The sequence below is a fragment of the Physeter macrocephalus genome, chromosome 4 (genome assembly GCF_002837175.3).
Source record: "Physeter macrocephalus isolate SW-GA chromosome 4, ASM283717v5, whole genome shotgun sequence".
In the NCBI taxonomy this organism is placed as follows: domain Eukaryota; kingdom Metazoa; phylum Chordata; class Mammalia; order Artiodactyla; family Physeteridae; genus Physeter; species Physeter macrocephalus.
In genome coordinates this window covers 70,162,070-70,168,948 of record NC_041217.1, presented here as the reverse complement: position 1 = coordinate 70,168,948, position 6,879 = coordinate 70,162,070, and the positions used below count along the sequence as shown (strand labels likewise).

Genomic DNA, 6,879 nt, shown 5'->3' with positions numbered 1-6,879 from the left:
GTACCGCAAAAAAAAAAAAAAAAAAAAGAAGATGTGGCAGATATATACAATGGAATATTACTCAGCCATAAAAAGAAACGAAATTGAGTTATTTGTAGTGAGGTGGATGGACCTAGAGTCTGTCATACAGAGTGAAGTAAGTCAGAAAAAGAAAAACAAATACCATATGCTAGCACATATATACGGAATCTTAAAAAAAATGAAAAAAGCTAACACACCATTGTAAAGCAATTATACTCCAATAAAGATGTTAAGAATAATATATAGTTCTGATCAACCTAGGGGCAGGACAGGAATAAAGACACCGACATAGAGAATGGACTTGAGGAAAATGGGAGGGGGACGGGTAAGCTGGGAGGAAGTGAGAGAGTAGCACTGACATATATACACTATGAAATGTAAAATAAATAGCTAGTGGCAAGCAGCTGCATCGCACAGGGAGATCAGCTCTGTGCTTTGTGAACACCTAGAGCAGTGAGATAGGGAGGGTGGGAGGGAAGTGCAAGAGGGAGGGGATAGGGGATATTTGTATACATACAGCTGATTCAGTTTGTTATGCTGCAGAAACTAACACAAGATTGTAAAGCAATTATACTCCAATAAAGATGTTAAAGAATATTTCTATATAGAAAAAACTAAAATAAATTAACCTCCCCAACCTCAAGAGCTGTAGAGTGAATATTCTAAAACTGAATTAAATTAAAAGTGTTTTTATTTTCAAGATGCTGTTGCAATCCTGTTTCAAGTTCCCTTTATCCTTGTAGCTTCTGAAAAATGGATTACTTCATATGCACATAATGTTTGCCTTCTAGGTTATTTTTATATTTATACTCATGATCTTTATTCTAAGTGCCTCCTGTTATAAATACAAAATTACTACAGTTGAGTGATAAACTAGATTATTTGACTTGGGAGTCCAATAAGTAGGGTGGGGTGAAAGAACTGTGCTTAAAAGAAGAAAAAAGAAGACAGAGTTAGTATGAGGTGACTTATTAGAAGGGAGAAATAAGAATATATTTTGATTCTGAGCCTCTGGGAACTAGCCCTGTGTGACTGCTTCTGGACTAGGCTAGCACCAAGAGCCCTGGTGAGGGAACCTGCTGACTCTGCCTCCAGGAGCTTAAGGCTAACCTCTTCTATCCTGGCTTTAGTGCAGAGGAACTGATAGGGAGAATCTGTCCTCCTGAATAATTCAAGTCAAAATTAACCTTGGATAAGAAGGCCATGGTCTTTACCCTAGTTTTGAGTTTTCAATTTATATATATATATATTCATTGAGCCCGTTAAATTAAGCCTAAAATACTATCCATCTTCTAGGTAACTGATCAGTTAACTAGAATTGTAAACAATCCAATTGTTCCTCACTTGGGGAATGAATAAACAAACTCTGGTGGGTCCACACATTGAATCCTCCACAGCAATATAAAGAATAAACTGATACACACAACTATATGAATGAATCCTAAACCACAATACCAAGTGCCAGAAGCCAGACTCAAATTGCTATATATATTTAAATTTCCATTTTGGAAAACTCTGGAAAAGCAAAAAGTTTAAGTTAAGAAACTGTATTAGTGGCTGCCGGGAGTTGGATTGGAGGAAGAATTAACAATAAAGTGGCATGAAGGAAATTCTTGTTATGATGGAATTGTTCTAATTATTCAGAACATGATCTTGCCTTTCTGTCCCTTATTTTTTTCATCAGGAGGGTAAAAAGTACACCGTCAAGTCTCTAGAGCTCTTATAAGATTAAGTGACACAAAATAATTGCAAACACCAGATACCAAATATGCAATCAGGAAATACACTGTAAGGGAATTATATTCAATATCCTGTAATAAAACAAAATGGAAAAGAATATGAAAGAGAATATATTTATATGTATAACTGAATCACTTTTCTGTACAGCAGAAACGATACATTATAAGGTTACAAGGTTGTAAATCAACTATATTTCTATAAAATAAAAAAATAATGCTCTGTAAAATCAGTGTTGGATACCTACTTTCTGTCATTGTACCCTAAAGTAAATTAATTATTCGTCAGTGTTTGCCTAATGCAAGTCTTTGCCTGGAGCAACTTCCTCATAGGATCCACACATGTGAGAACCAGGAAGTATAGCTGGAGAGGTACTTACCTGTTAGTACTTGAATAAGTAAGTGGAACCAGTTATTTCACATCAGACAGGGCTAGAATTACTTCCAACATATACTAGTGACTTCATGCAAATCATCAGAAGCTGCCTTAGTTGGTACACAAATTACCCAATTATGGCCCCTCCAGGAGATCAATTCTGAAAAGATATCATTGTTTTGGACTAAAGCAACTCCACCCTAGGATAGGGGTTGGCAATTGAAGCACAGACTGGATTTCAGCTGCTCTGCTTTCCTCTTGGGTTTCTTTGAGCAGGGCACAGCTAGTTCAACCTGTCATTCTTTTTTTAAAAAATAAAAGACAATTTTATTTTCTTTAACACAACTCCATAGAAAAAGTGGGTACCATGGTCTAAATAAGACTCATCTGATATCAGCAGTATACGTTATGTAAAACTTGGAATCTCAAGGAAACTAAACATTCTGCTGCCTTTTTGTTTACATAAGTTCACCTAGCAAATGCTCTTCCTTCACCATGAAGATAGACAGCAGCTCAGTTCCAGTCAATGTCTGGCTAATTTTGACTCAGTCAAAATAGAAGGAAACCTGGATATAGGCTACAGACTCTGTCCTGTTACATCATGAGGTAAACTTGCAGTGAGTATGAGCACTGCCTTCTGCTTTGGAAGGCCTCAGCTTGGGCGTTAGCCCTATAAAACACCAGTTCTGGTGGAGCATCAACGTGCTCATTCTTGACCAGAGTTATATCCTGTAAAGATCACACCCAAAGTATAAATTCAAATATTGTTTGGGGCTTAGGTGTCCCTATCTGATTTGCAGGCCACAGACTATTTGCTTTTAAGCAACAAACCAATGAATTAGACTCCTAGGGAGGCATGCCTGTAGGAAAAAACATGATGCTTATTATTTTTTCCAAATTATAAAAGTTATAGATGCAAAATATGGCATTGAGATAGTATAGAAAAGTATAAAAAAGAAGGTGAAAAGCACCCCTAACACCCCATTTCTAAGAATTAATAGCTAGTATATATATTGCTGTATTTCAAACATATATATATATATTTATATATATATATTTTTTTATATATATACTTAAAAAATATATATATATTTTCTGTTCTTAGATCTTAGCTCCATAAACATCAATATTAATTATATCCAGGTTTTTAGAAGAATAGCTCGAGTCAGGTTTCCATATATGATTCAGGATTGAATGGTGGTTCCTTGCTTTTCCTGGCCTTGATGACCTTGAAGAAGAAAGAGGTAAAGATAAATAATGAGATGACCCTGATTATACATTTCTCCCTTCACTCACACTGTGTCACCTTGGTATGGGCTGCATCCCTTTTTCTCTTCCCGTCTGAGGGGATCTTCTCCCACTCTCACCTATCTTCTTTAGTGAATTCCTGTCTTTGGGTCACCACCCCCAATTCTTGGTTGGGACCCTGAAATGAGACATGCACTCACACTCAGCGTGAGTGCATGTGGACAGGCAGGAGTTGTTGGAGAACAAGGGAGAGGAAGGAGCAGGTGTACTCAATGTTAAGAGTTGAAGGGAAAGTTCTTACTGGAAAGAAAAGTGTAAGGAAGGGGCAAAAGCTATCCCTGGCGCCATGCTGTGAAGGAAGAATTGGGATATCTCATTGAGAGTAATGGCAAGATCAAAGCCCATGTGCATTTTTGAGTGCCTGGATATGTCAGCCTTTGTATTTGATGTGTTTGCATTCCAGTGCAGGCATACCTTGGAGATATTACGGGTTCAGTTCCAGACCACTGTGATAAAGTGAATATTGCAATAAAATGACACACAACTTTCTTGCTTTCCCAGTGCATATAAAAGTTATGTTTACACTATACTGTAGCCTATTAAGTGTGCAAGAGCATTAATGTATATACCTTAATCAAAAAATACATTTTGCTAAAAACAGCTGACCATCATCTATCTCTCAGCCTTCACAGAACTGAAGAGTGTTAGGGCCTTACCCTGGGAATGTTGTGGCTGGTTTGACCTTCTATCCAGACCAGTAAAACTTTTTCCATATCAACAATAAGGCTATTTTGCTTTCTTATCATTCATGTGTTCACTGGGATAATATTTTTAATTTCCTTTAAAAACTTTTCTTGTGCATTCACAACTTGTCTATTTGGTGCAAGAGGCCTAGCTTTTTGCCTCTTTTTTTGCCTTCCTCACTAAGCTTAATCATGTCTAGTTTTTGATTTAACATGAGGGATATGTGACTCTTCCTTTCACTTAACACTTAGAGGCCTCTGTAGGGTTATTAATTGGCCTAATTTCAATATTGTTTTGTCTCAGGGAATAGGGAGGCCCAACGAGAGGGACAGAGATGGGGGAATGGCCCATCAGTGGAGCAGTCAGAACACACATAACATTTATCAAAGAAATTCACCATCTTATATGGGTGTGTGGTTCATGGCACTCCAAAACAATTTCAGTAGTAACATCAAAGATCACAGACCTCTCAGGCTGGTGAGTGCTGGTTGGCACCGATCCTCTGTGCGGGAATCTCTCCCACTTTGCCCCCAGCACCCCTGTTGCTGTGCTCTCCTCCGTGGCTCCAAAGCTTCCCCTGCTGTCACCCCCGATCTCCACCAGTGAAGGGGATCCCTAGTGTGTGGAAAATTTCCTCCTTCACAGCTCCCTCCCAGAGGTGCAGTTCCTGTCCCTATTCTTTTTTCTCTGTTTTTCCTTTTTTCCTTTGCCCTACCCAAGTACGTGGGGAGTTTCTTGTCTTTTGGGAAGTCTGAGGTCTTCTGCCAGCATTCAGTAGGTGTTCTGTAGGAGTTGTTCCACGTGTACATGTATCTTTGTTGTATTTGTGGGGAGGAAGGTGATCTCCATATCTTACTCCTCCGCCATCTTGAAAGTCCACTCTATAAAAATATTTTGAAGTGAATAATTTCTAAAGTCTCTCCAAGCTTATAGAGGAGAATAAATGATTCCTATTAATCAACATAAAATTATATATAATTACCTTCTGGACTACAAACAGCCTATTCACAATTGTTTTATGTGGCTGAGTTTGAAGCTTACGATCTTTGAGGTTTCACCAGGTTTTCTGATAATGTGCTGTGGGACCCTGATCTGTTGGTCAGATTCAACATCACACACAAGGGAGGAACTATTTGCTTCCAGGAAACAACTGTGCCAATAATATTTTGATATCATAATTTTTTTGGAGTGAACTTATCCTTCAGCTATTTATTGAAAACTCTTACATAAAAGAACGCACTCTCCATAGCCACTGCAGTGTGAAACATCTATTGTTTTCCTTCTTGGGTCTCAAATTCAAACGGCTTCATTGCTTTCAGCACCATGACTGTCACAGGCCTTTCTGCAATGCTCTTGCCTGATGGATTCCTGCTGGGCCACCATCTTTTTCCACTCAGGCTGAAGGCAACAGAAGAAAGACTTCAGCTTGAGTAAAGAAGGTACTATTGAGGAAACATTACTTCATTACTTCATTTGTGATATTAAACCTCCAAAAGCCAGCCAAGGTAGATGGAGTCAAAGAAGAGATATAGAGGGGTTAGGAAGAGATATGAGATCTAGAATTATCTAGATAGACAAGAGAGTGCATAGGCAAGATTTCATGTCCTACTTTCAGATGAGACCATATTACCAGCTTTGGAGGCAGACTCCCTGAACTGCATTCTTGCTTTTCTACTGTATGTGAAGAGCCCATCAGATCTCTAAGACATTGCTTACAAGGCAAAGGGGTGAATCTGGTCCTTCTATTGACTCCATTAGGACACAAGATGTCCTCATTCCTCCACCCAATACTGTCCTGAATATTCATTTTACTCTGGTATAAAAGTAAGGGAGTTCAATTATCTGCACAAACCTTCCCAAATTTTTAGAGATGCTCCTGTGCTTGATAAAATGACAGATTAAGTTAGATGTGAGTAAAGGGAGTGACCTAGGTTTGAGATCCTACAAATGAGTTAAAGAGAGAATTAAAAAGAAGAATCAACTTTACTTTTATGAATTTACCCTTAGAAATAATGAACTAGCCACTAAGGTTTATATAAAAGAATTATATGTTGTTATTTGTAATTCTAAAAAATTGAAATAATTTAAATATAAAAAAAACAGGGATTTGATTAAATTAAATATGTGATAGACGAGAGAATACTATATAAATATTAAAACTGCTTTAGAAGAATAGTATGATAAATTGATTCAAAAAGGGTAAAGGTCCCAAACAAAATATACAATGTGTTTCTTATTAGATAAATAAACATTAAGTCACACACACAATCACACTAGAGAGATATTTACCAATATCAAATATGGTTTTCTCTAGGTGATAAGATTATAGGTAATTATTTTCTTTGTGCTTTTCCAAATTAACAGAGAGAGGAGATTGGGGTGTTGTTTTAGAAGCTAATGCTACTTTTGAAAAGCAAGTTGCTGTCCAAACTCAAAGGGGAATAGAGAAAAACAGAGGCATATAAGGCCAAGTGTAGGACCTCCTGAGTGGAATCTCCAGTAGGACCTGGAGTGCAGGAAATGTCTATCCATTAGAGGACACTGATGGACCATGAAACTGACTCTATTTGAACCAATTCAGGAAAGTGTCAGCTTCACTTAGGTCTACTCCAAGATTTCTTCTCTTTGTACCACGTACCTATAGCTGGATAATGTATATTTCCATTACTGATGACTGGAAGGCACCACTTATGATTGAATCTTGCCTCCCTGCCCAGAGAAAGTGATTGCTCTAGACAAAAGGAAGAGAGTATG

General features: G+C 37.7%; 1 pseudogene; it reads right to left on the bottom strand.

Annotated features, from left to right (window-relative positions):
- Positions 1-2,727: 2,727 nt before the first annotated feature.
- Positions 2,728-5,818, bottom strand: LOC112062219 (interferon-inducible protein AIM2-like; annotated as a pseudogene).
- Between the last annotated feature and the right edge of the window lie 1,061 nt (positions 5,819-6,879).